At 44.6% G+C, this 12,309-nt stretch overlaps 1 protein-coding gene across 2 annotated transcripts in view; it reads right to left on the bottom strand.

The window, feature by feature from the left end:
* Window positions 1–4,611, bottom strand: part of TCP11L2 (t-complex 11 like 2) — a 39,832-nt gene extending 35,221 nt beyond the window's left edge. Inside the window, exon 1 of one of the 2 annotated variants that reach the window (XM_047741713.1) lies at window positions 4,335–4,611. The gene's annotated coding sequence lies outside the window, so the exon portion shown is untranslated. Of the gene's footprint in view, window positions 1–4,228 lie in introns of both variants that reach the window. The other variant, XM_047741712.1, reaches the window with a different exon arrangement.
* Window positions 4,612–12,309: the final 7,698 nt, after the last annotated feature.

The following is a 12,309-nucleotide window of genomic DNA, read 5'->3' as shown; positions in this document are numbered from 1 at the left end:
GCCACTGCCATTTTAGAGAAGAGGAAACAAATACAGGGATCTAAAGGGACAGACAGAAGGAAGACGGGTTTTTAATTTGCTAGTTGACTCCTTAGCCTGTGTCCACACTACCAACTTCACTTCTTTATTTCCTTTCTATAGGACACTCATCTGCAAACCGTCCAGCACAGGTTCAGGATTAGAAAGATCCACCAGAGACAATGTACATGTCCATGAAGCAGGAAGAACACTGGCTCTGGAATCAGGTGGACTGGGCTTTTGATCCTGACTTTTGGTATCTACGAACTGGAGAGAGGGAATTTAGCCATCTGTAAAATGGGGCTAATAATAGTATCTCCTTCATAAAAATGTTGTGGAGATTAAGTAAGATAGTCTATGTCAAGTACTTAAGCTCCTAGTAAGTGCTTGACAAATTGTCAACTATTATTTTATTCTTACTGAAAGAAATTATGATTTCCAAACATGTCAATGTCATAAAAACAAGGAACGGCTGAGGACATGTTCCATATGAAAAGAGATGATAACTGAGTGCAACAGATGATCCCTGACTGAGTCCTATAATAAAAGGGGGGGGGGAGCTATTATTGGATCAATTGACAGCACTGGTGCAAACTTGAATCTACTTTCTATATTACAATGTTAAATTTACTAACTTTGATAAGTGTACTGTGACTACATATTTAGGAATAAAAGGCCATGATGTATGCAACTTTCTCTTGACTAATTTAGTGACCAAAAGAGAAAACAGTAAAGCACATGGAGCAAAAAGTTAACAGGTGAATATGAGTAAAATGTAGACAACAAGGAGTTCTTTGTAGTGTTCTTACAACCTTTTCTTTAAGTTTGAAATTATTTCCAAGCAAAAGATTAAAAGAGAAGTACTGAACCAAAACTTCAAGTCTAATTCAGAACAGTCCGGGCTCCTGCAATTTTTAGATTTTGACTGTCCCTACTGCTGGACTAGCTAGATACTGCTCTATTACAAAAGATCTAGACAGTCTGGCTTGACCCAGTGTTCTTCTTGAACAGTGTATGGAGAATAAAAACAGGAAATAAGCCAGAGCCCTTCAGAAGAGGCACAATAAATCATCCCTTCTAAGAGTTCATCTCCAGGTGGTTTCCCTTTTCTTAAGAAGTTTCCTGGCTGGTTTATATTCCTCTGGGATTTGGCCTCTGCCTATACACACCATCCCATATCACTCTCTCCCTAACCCTTCCTGCTACAGACACAATGGCTTCCTTCAGGTTCTTCAGATATGCCAAACTTCCTACTTTGGAGCACTTGCACCTGCTAGTCTGTCCCCTCGCATGCTTCCCTGATCTCTACCAGATGGACTCCTTATTGTCATTCAGGTTTGAAATTAAATATTAAATTAAATATTAATTAAATATTAAATATTACAACTTCAAAGTGACATTCCCTGATATCCTCACTCCATCTAAATTAGCCATCTAGAGCTGAGAACACTTCCTAGGATAGAAGGGGAGCCCGAGGAGTCTTGCTGAAGAACAAATTAAGCTACATATTTCCTATTCATATTACAACTTGGGGTTTCCTTCTCTCCTGCCTCACTCACATTGCTCATATTTCCATTATGCAGTCACTTGAAGTGCTATAGTTGTTGTTTACATATCTGCCTCCCCACTAAATTTTAAACTGCTTGCAGGAAGGGCTATGTCTCCTCTTTCCAATTCCCAGTGCCTGTAATTCAAACTAGCAAAGACTCAGAGCTCCAGAGCTTAAAGAAATGTTTACATTGTGTCTTTCCACTTTCTTATGCTCACTGATAGTAAATAATAACAATCAGAGCTAAGAGTTACTGTGTGCTTATTATATCCCAGCCCCCATAAGTGCTTTAAGTGTTTTAATCTCCTTGAATCTTTATTATAACCTTGTTAGCTGAGGTATTGCTATTATCTGCATGATACAGAAAAGAACCTGAGGCTCAGAGAGGTTAAATTACTTGCCCTAGGGTTCACAGCAGTGGCAGAAGCACAACTGAAAGCCAGGCCATGGATTCCTATAGCCCATGCTTTCTACCACTCTAGAATGGCTGGAGAAAATTTGGTGTGCTGCTCATTCTTTCCACTCTCAGTCTGCCAAATCGATCTACACAACACCACATGGATACTTGCATATGTGGTAACAAGCTGACCCTACCCCGGGGTGGCTGCTCAAGTGCTATACCGTGAAGGGCATCATTGAAAGAGTCTATTGTCCAAAATAATTCTGAACCACCCCAGTACAGTAAATGAAAATCCTCTATCGGGAGCCATTCTTTAAGCACTGCAAAATCCTTAGTTAAAACCCACATATTATCAGAAGTCTTAACTGCTTGAATTTAATATCAAAAGCATTTTGAGATGAAATATTTAGATTTTCCAGCAGTGCTCTGTACAAGGAATGGAGCCCAACCAGTTAAGGCTGAGTCGTGGAAATGAGAAATTTCAAGAGCTACCTCGTGGATGTCATCCTTGAAGACCCGATCAAGGTCATATGCAAAGACAAGCATTCACATATGTGTAGTAAAGGGTAAGGAGTCAGAGGAATAAGACTTGGCTCTAAAGAAAAAAATTGCAGATGGTGTGAAAAGCTCCGTCTTCTGCAAAATGCTGCTTTAGAACCAGTCCCAAACAGCAGTGCTAGAAAGTTATTCATATGCAGCAAGGCATAAACCACAGAGCAGAGAGGTTCTGCTCCATTCTGCTAGAGAATACCGGTCTTCATCAAATTAGAGCCAACAAAGAGCTAGATAAAAGCCAACAAGCCAGTCATTGTCTAAGAAAACAGATGTTCATGGAACACATAACATTACAGCATCAGGGAGAAGGATTTCTAGGCACTTTTCACACTTGGAAATGCTTCTCCTCCCACCCCTGGCTGGCCTGTTTAATACCAGTGATTCCTCCTGGGGACCTCAACCCCCCACAAAATGGCACGGAAGCTGCTTCCACACATGACTGAGTATCTTCAGCCCTGGGCCACTTCAAGTGAGGCAACCTCCATGGGCTGCCAGAGTGATGTATGAAATCCCTGGAGGCAAGAGGACAAGGCAGGCAGGGAGCCACCTAAAGTGGAACCACTGCCCTAAACCTCATTCTGATCGGCAGGTGGCAAAGAGCAGGGTCTCTGGCTGGGTTGGAGGCCATGGGACCACAAGGATCTTGAGGGCTGAGGGGCCCTCTGGGGACAAGGACAACTTGTCTGGTTTCTCAAGGTTAAAGTAACAGGACAACCACCTAAGACAATTATTTCCCAAACTTCAGTCATTTGCATACAACTTTTCATGTCTGTTTCCACATCTCCCTCCTCATCTATACCCTAATTTATCAATCACTTCTATCTTGACTAGATTTTTGCATTTAAATACATTTATTTTAAAGGGAAACTTTATAGCATTGTGAAATCGCTTGTTTAAGTCCCCCCCCCCCCACCCAGTACTAGCGAAAACGCAGTAGTACCCTGTTCGTCCACGTGCCAGATCAGCGCTGTTACCCCCAGTGGTGCCACCCAGAGGCGCCGTTTTGGGAAGCACAAGCCATCCCCGAGAGGCCAGAGGTTCGAGCCCTGGGCCTGACTGGCATCTCCCGCCGCTTCCCTCAGACAGTCCGCTCGAGGGGAGGCACCAGAGTCTGCGCACACACCTCCCACCCACTCAGGCAGCCCCTCCCCTCCAGCAGCACGTTTCCTGTCATAACAAACCCTTGGGGGAGGGGACGGCGGAGGCCCAGCCGAGTGCTAGGGAAACCCCGGCAACAAACCCCAAACACACGCTTCGGGCCGCGCCCGCCCCCACCGCCGCACGGCTCGCCCACCCGCGCTGGGCCGGGGGTCGCAGGCGAGAGAGGGGGCCCCCTCCCGGGGCCCGGATGGTGGGAAGCCTTCCGCAGCACTGTCGCTGGCACGGGTCCAGCAGGATGTAAACAGCGGCCAAGCGGCCGCGACCCCGCCGTCTCCGGGGCCCAAAGCCCGCGGCCAAGCTGACACCCGCCGCGGCCACTCGGTGCCCGCGCCCCGCACCCACGCGGGACGGCGGTTCGAGGTCAAACAAGGGGTTGGGGGAGCAAGTAGCGGGGCTTTAACGCCCCTGGCACCGGAGTCCCAGGACAGAGTTCCGAGGTGGGTCGGGGGAGGCCCTCGGGCTGCCCTGGGGCTAGATGTCCCGGTCCACTGACCCGGGACCGTCACCTCAGAGCCGGAGACCCCCTCCCCCGGATGGATACGCACCGGGTCCGGCGCAGAGACAGGCGGAGAAAGGCGACTTAGGGAGCCTGGGTCAAGGGTCTCTGTGTGTCCCCTCACCGAGCACCGCACAAACACCTTGAAAACTCACTAGTCCAACAACCCCCAACCTCCCGGTCTCCCCCCCCCCCCCCGCCCCACGCGGTATTTAAAGGGCCGGGAGGGATTCTGAGGAGACAGCCATGGCGGAGCAGGGGAACCGACGAGCGGAGGAAGACGGGCCGAGGGAGGGGGGAAATCCAGGTCACTTCAGGATCCGATCGCAGAGCTCTGACATATTTCGCCTAGTACAGATCAGTTTTCCTCATGTTCAGATGAAAGAGGCCGAGAAGAGCTTGAATTGACGGTGTTCTGCATGCGAGAGGAAACCGTCCCCCCCCGCGGTCTTCGAGTGGTGCGGTCGGGGGATTGCTAGGGGCGGGGAGAAAAGTGTTTACGGAACTGGGGCAGCCGAGCCGCAGGGAGCGCCCGGCGTTGGAGGCGGAGCTGTCAGCACTGGGGGGCGGAGCCGAGTGGGGGGGAGGGGCCTGGGCCGGGGATGGGTGGAGGCGTTGCGGGCGGGGCGAGGCTGCGCGCGGAACCACTGGTGGCTGTGCATGTGGAGCGCGGGACTGGCTTGGGCTTCCCGGGCGCTCCAGCGTGGATAATGGTACGAGCTTCCCGGTTGCGAGTGGAACTTCTACTACTCGAACCTCCCTCACGTAAGCGGGGCGATCCAAATTGGGTGTCCACCATCACGGCGTCCGCACAGACACTCACAGCCCAACCGACAACAGGGCAGGTGCGTTCCCACGCGCGTCAGCAACCAACCTTGTCACCTACGTTTCTGTCTGCACCTCCACATAAACACCGGCCCAGATTTGCATATGGCTGGACTGAAAGATTAGTTCCTGGGAGTCACACCCTCCCAGGCTCTCTAAAGACTTAAACCGTAAACTTCGTGTGCATTCAAAAGATAAAACATCTCATTTCCTCTAGAGTTCTGGGCAGCGCCTCTCTACCCGAGAAGTTTCGACATTGGTTAATGTAAATAAGCAGCCCCGGCGTGGCTGCTAGTCGGCTCTTGGCGGGTGTGCTTTCAGGATGAACAGAAACACCATTCCCCCAAAAGCACACATAAAAACCGCTGTATCTTCTGTAAATTGGCATTATTTGGAAGAAAGTTTCATGCAGGAATGTCAGTGAATTTTGTATAGGCTGAAGTATTTCTACTTCGTGCTGAAACCACGTCTGAATTGTGGAGGCAAAACTGGTTCTAGAAAAAACCAGATAGGCAACATTTTAAAGGATAGAAAGCCAGTTATCCTAGCTGGGATAATTCAGTGTTACAACACGGACTCGTCTGGGGTTCAACCTGGGGCTCTGACATTAACTACCCATCAGATCTTGGTCAATGGATAACCAATGATAATTATCTCATTGGATTTTGGTGAGGATGGAATGGGATAAATCATCCGAAGTGCTTACAACTGTACATAGTAAACACTAGTCAGTGTTAGTTACTGAAACTATCAGGTAAATCACTCTGAACAAACCTGGCTTCTGATCTTTCTAAATTTGTATTTGTGTCTCCTTATGCCACACTCTCCTCCCTTCTAAAATATACAACTTGATACAAACCAAGAGATTAAGGAATAAATGCTGTTGCCACCCATACGTTCTTTCCTGTGAGCATGCCCTTGTTTCTATTTTTTGTTGGAATCAGCAGTCAGGGTAACAGAAGCCTCCAATTTCAATTCTTGCCAAATAACAACCACCACTGAACAACTGCCATCACCACCCTAAAAACTCCACAATAGGATTAACCAAAAATATCCCCCCAAGTTTAGGACACTGTGACAAGGACACATTGCAGCTTTGCTTCTTTTTGTTGGCTTTATAGGCACTTGTTAAGGATTGTTTCTGTGTGATTACATAAGTTGAAACAGGTGAGCATGAGTCAGGAAAGTTGTCCAGTCTACCTAAGTGACCAGTGGCCTGACCTTAGTCATGGCACTTATTTCAAAGCTCAAATATGTAACTCTCAAAACCACAAGGAACCTTTTTTTTTTTTTTTTTTGGTCAAAGCAGATGAGTCAAGTTTCAGCATGTGCTGGGGTGAGAACCTTAAGGGTGGAAATGGGGTAAGGAGGAAGTGGGGTAACATCAGAGACCCACACAGGGGAGAGAAAATACCCTGGAAACACAACCTGTTGTTACTTTGATATTAAATAACTTGCTATCTGGAAACCTTCTGGTCAATTACCTGACCAACCACCCTCAGTCTGGCTTGTATATAAAAACCCACTTTGAAAAAAATATAGTACTATAAAATATTAGGCAGTTCCCTTAAAAAAAAAAAAAAGCCTTGTATCACATTCTTGCTCAGAGAGCTCAGGCAGTCATAGAATAAAATCCTCCTTGCTTAGATTATGTTCATGACCTTCTGGGAAAAATCTCTAAAAGGCAATCTCTCTAGTAAGCTTTTTATTGTCACATCTAATTTTTCTAAATTTCTTTTTTGAATCACTTAGGAAATTCACAGTAATGCAGCTTGTTTATTATAAATTACACAACAGTCTTAAATTTGTTCTATTGCCTTTGTCACGTATATGACGAAGGCCTGATCAAAATTATTGCAAAGTGAAGAAATAGAAATGCTTATTTTCTTTCTACACACCATAAATCTGAGTTTTAAATTGTAATGAGTCTTTGAAAAAAAATCAGAAGATCCCCTAATGTAGTTGGAGTATGGATTTGCAACCTCTCAACCATTTGACTTATCTAGTGGGGCTGCATCTTGTGCTGATTTAACACAGTATCAATTCAACTACATGTCCTCAGATGGGACAGGGTGCAGGGAGCACAACAGAATAATTTAAACACTGGCAGTGATTTTGCCCTCTGTTCCCTCTGTGGGCGTTGTGAGGCTTCTCTTCCTGAGTTGATCTCAGATTCCAAGCTTCTCATTACATTCCAAGCTTCTTGGTATGTATGAAGGGCTGGCTTCATGGGTATGCAGACTGAGCAGGTGCACCAGGCCCCACACTTGGAAAGCCCTACATTCAGTTTAAATGCTCTGCTGCTGCTATCTTGAAATTCTTCATAACTTTTCAGTGAGGAGCCAACATTTTCATTTTGCACTAGACCTTGCAAATTATATAGCTGGTCCTGATCTCAACACACAGAACATCAGTCTAGAGTTTAAAGGTACTTATTTTCCCTTCACCTGTTCAAATCAATTATTTTATCTAGCGCTCAGTTGAAGAAACATACCTATTTCAATGTCACAGCCAAAACCAACAACAACAACAAAAAAAAACAAAACTGAGTATATCCCAGGTCTTATGGACCACCAAAGGACCTTCTTAAGATAAATTTTTTAAAGATTTTATTTATTTATTTGACAGAGAGAGAGAGAGAGATCACAAGTAGGCAGAGAGACAGGCAGAGAGAGGGGGAAACAGGCTCCCCTCTGAGCAGAGAGCCCGATGCGGGTGGGCTTGATCCCAGGACCCTGAGATCATGACCTGAGCCAAAGGCAGAGGCTTAACCCACTGAGCCACCCAGGTGCTCCATTCTTAAGATAATTTTAACCTTACGTTCTCACTTTGGAAGTTAACCCCTCACATAAGATATGATTCCACTATAGTGGAAAAATTGATTGCATGGAATAGCATCTCTTTTTCTCTCCCCTGTTCATCTTAAGGTGCTAGGAAGGGCTAAAAAGCAGTAAGGGTTGAGGGGAAAAGGCAATAGAAAGTAGAAAAAATATTGGCTAATATAAACTAGGCAACTGGTAACTAAATGTTCAATATTTGACCATAACTTCTCATCAGCTTTTGTCATCCCTTTCCTTTTGGTCTTGAAGATAAAGGAGATTTAGATCATTGACCAGTTTTTTTTTTCATTGACCAGTTTTGACCGTTTATCAAAATGTTGATGCTTGATCAAATTTCCAGAGCACAAGAAACAGTTTCCTCCCCTGACTTCTCTGAACTGAACTAGCATAAAATTGGAGGTTACTTCTCATTTCAGTTGCCTGTACCCTCACATCTGGATACAGACCCAGGCCCACTCTCCTCACACACTAAGAGGAAAAATGTTTTTAGAACCCACCCATTCCCCTTCACCCTCCATGGGTCTTCCTCCACTTACCTGGAAACCACTGTTGTCCCTTGGAAAGCAAAGAGAGTGATGACCAGGAGGGAAGACGAGGCTGGGCAGGAAGTGGGAGGGGCCAAGGAGAGATGAAGCTCTAAGGAACACCTGTGAGAAACCAAAGAGGTGTTGGCACAGAGCCCTGATCAAAACAGTGACTGTCTTTACCCGCCCTCTGGTCCAGCAGATGGTCATGTTCTAAATGCCTGCCCAGTCCATCCAACCATGGATGAACATTTATGCCCTCACTTTAAAAATCCACTGGAATACCCAGTGGGGTACAAAAAGAACTTCTAAAATGAGAGGCAAAACCCAGAAGACATAAAGGAAAGGTTTAAGAAATGTGACTCCTCAGATAGACTGTTTAACACAAAAACATGAGTTATAGAACAACGATCATTGGGTGATACCATTTCTGCTTAAGGGAGAGCTTGCATGAGAGAGAGCGTATGTGTATTTTGTATTTGTAAAATACATAGAAATGGACTAAAAAGTGACCCTCCAAAAGGTTTTGGAGGTAGATCGGGAGATGTTCCTGATTGATTCTGTATACCTACCAGTGGCTTATTTCTTTTCCATTGAGAATGTATTCATTCATATATTACTCTGTAATTCACACTGCCGTACAATGGTACTACTCTTATCATTGTATGTCCTCTTAAATATACCTTAGCATGGTGGGCTATTAACCCTACACATTAAATAGCTTTCCCATCTTCTTTTTATTCATATTTTTAAACTCATGGTAACAAATGAAACTTTTCCTACAAACTATAGAAAGGAATAGATTTGCAAAAGATCCCTCACTACAGTATTTCAAAATTATTTCCGCTGTACAAGTAAAAATTACCACTTTTTAGGTTGTTCCCTTCAAGTCCAATTCTTAGACAATCCAAGTGCATGGAGTTGATATTCATTTAAAATACATGTTGTGGCGCCTGGGTGGCTCAGTGGGTTAAAGCCTCTGCCTTCCACTCAGGTCATGATCCCAGGGTTCTGGGATTGAGCCCTGCATTGGGCTCTCTGCTTGGTGGGGAGCCTGCTTCCTCCTCTCTCTCTCTTCTTCCTTCTCTGCCTGCTTGTGATCTCTGTCTGTCAAATAAATAAATGAAATCTTTTAAAAAAATAAAAAATAAAATAAAATACACGTTGTGCCCCAGTATGTGACCTCTAAGGGTTTTCTTCTTTTGACGATAGACTGGACAGACATTCTTTCCCAAAGCGGCATGAGTCTTAGATAATTATACTACCTTTTGAGGATGAAAAATTGAGAGCCCTGAACATTCAGATGTCTGTACAGTGGCTTTTACCTGAGCTCCTGTGTGTTCTAGTGGAAGGAATTGTGTCAGGGCACTGAGGGTTTATGACTAACCAAAGTGATGTTCAGTGACTCACTGAATTAGCAGGTCAAGAGTAGAAACCAGAACTCATTTCATGACTACTCTATAAACACAAGTGTGCGCGCGCACACACACACACACAGACAGGCGCACACGCACGTGGTGTCACATGCAACGTATTATCCTTTGGTGGCATACTTATCTAATTTCCATAACAACCTGTCAACAAGCATACCAACAGCATATCAACTAAGTGCTCAAAGTATTTATAAGCACATCACATTCCATTACTCTAGAAGGGTGCCCATGTCTTCCAGAAAGCAAGGAGAATGGATTGCTGCCCGCTCTACTAAGATATGAAGCTGTTTATGTTTCTCTCATATAGATACATGAAGCAGTCAGAGAAACAAACAAACAAACAAAAAAACAAAAAAAGACAACAACAAAAAAAACTTCTGCTGCAAGAAAATCTAGAGTAAAGAATAATTATGAGTAATGTCTGGCCAATTTCCCGAGGGGCATTCATGGCCATGACATTGTTTATGTTACAAGTTCACCTGCATGTATCTAATCAGCAAATCCTAAAAAGCTGAGTACAACATTATTGTGTACACGTGAATATTAATGCTCCATTGAATTCTTTATTAAAAGGAAGGCTACTGTGGTTATACTTGTAAGTTAAAAATTCTAAAAAAATTTACAAGTTTATATATATCAAAACTTTCAAAGGGCAGACCAATTAAGGTACAAACTAACCATATATAAAAAGCAAATGTAGTGTGTTGAAAAGGTGTGCTATGGATTCAGGCAGACGTGAGGGCTTGTAACCATGTTCTACCTCTCATTATACATATGCCTTTATCGTTGTCACAGGTATAAAATGGGGATAATGGTGTTGTGGGGGCCATTTGTCATTTTGGTGGCCCAGCTTCCCAAATGGCAGTCCTTAACAGATCATTCCCGTGGCATACCACTCCTGTGGTATGGGTGTTTAGTTCTTTCCTAAGCCTGGTTTCTCAGCCTTCATCTAAATTCCATGAACTACCCAAGAGCAGTTGGTATGTCTACTCAAAAGAGGTGTTTATTATTTGCCACTAGGCATCCTGACTAGAACAAATACCCCACAGGAGAATTAAAAGATAATATGTATAAGGAGTTGAGTAGAGTGCCAGGTATTTGTATAGATCGGTTAACTGTGGCTACTCTTATTATACTCTTGTTATTTACTGATGTAATACTTATAGTTTCAATTGGTCTTGAGCAAGTTTGAGGTCTGTGACATGTGATAATTTAATATTAAGTCAAGGAACAAATTTGAATCCACAAAGTTGCTGGCACAGGAGCCATTTACTCAGCTAATGAGTGAATCTAATAGATTAGCCAATATTTACATGTCAATGTTAATATTGCTGTTCTCTACTCATTATACTAGTAAGTCAGGATCCATTCAGAAAAATGAGAGTTGGGTGCCTGGGTGACTCAGTGGGTTAAGCCTCTGCCTTCGGCTCGGGTCATGATCTCAGGGTCCTGGGATCAAGCCCTGCATCAGGCACTCTGCTCGGCGGGTAGTCTGCTTCCCCCCTTCTCTCTCTACCTGCCTCTCTGCCTACTTGTGGGCTCTCTCTCAAATAAATAAATAAAATCTTAACAAAAAAAGAAAGAAAAGAAAGGAAAAGAAAAATGAGAGTCTGTTCCAGTTAGTTCAGTTGAGGGAATTCAATAGGCAGAAACTATTATACACAGGAAGAGCTCAAAGTCCTCTTATGGGATAGTGAAATAACCCAGATTCTAGAATCAGTGGGAAGTGACTTCCATCCCTAGAGCTAAAGGAACAAAGGGACAAGAGCAGAGCCTGGGAGTCAGGACTATCCAGTGAGAGGAGAGACCACAGGAGGGACTGAGGAGAAGAAGACAGAACCCTAGGGGAGATAAGCCACCACTGGAAAGGTTTTCTTTCAAGGTGTGGTGGTTGTGGTCTCAGGGGAGGAAATGGAGGGTGTGGAGTGGGGGCTTCTCCCCTCTTCCCATCATCCTGTCTCCCTCTAGGGCCACCCATTAGCCAAACCCAGCCTGAAGCCAGTTAGCAAGGGAAGCTGGGAAATGTAGTATCCAGGGCTCAGTGCTCCCTGAAGACACACAATAGAACAGGGGAAGAGAAGAGAAAGGATCTCTGAGCAAGTGGAGGAAGAACCAGGTGACAAGTGTGGTAAATTCCATTAAGGGTAAGAAAGGCTTATCCGGGGCGCCTGGGTGGCTCAGTGGGTTAAGCCGCTGCCTTCGGCTCAGGTCATGATCTCAGGGTCCTGGGAGCGAGTCCCGCATCGGGCTCTCTGCTCAGCGGGGAGCCTGCTTCCCTCTCTCTCTCTCTCTGCCTGCCTCTCTGTCTACTTGTGATCTCTCTCTGTCAAATAAATAAAATCTTAAAAAAAAAAAAAAAAAAGAAAGGCTTATCCGTATGTTTAAACGTCATGTCTGATGGCATTTTATTGGGAGAACTACATTCTAGATTGATATTTGCTAACTGGGGCACTCAAGAAATACCCCAGGATTCTATTTCATAAAGCTACATTTTAGCAGGGGAGTCAC

Source organism: Lutra lutra, chromosome 8, assembly GCF_902655055.1.
Source record: "Lutra lutra chromosome 8, mLutLut1.2, whole genome shotgun sequence".
NCBI classification, from domain to species: Eukaryota; Metazoa; Chordata; class Mammalia; order Carnivora; family Mustelidae; genus Lutra; species Lutra lutra.
The sequence above is the reverse complement of the archived record's forward strand: the minus strand, read 5'-3'. Positions and strand labels throughout refer to the sequence as shown.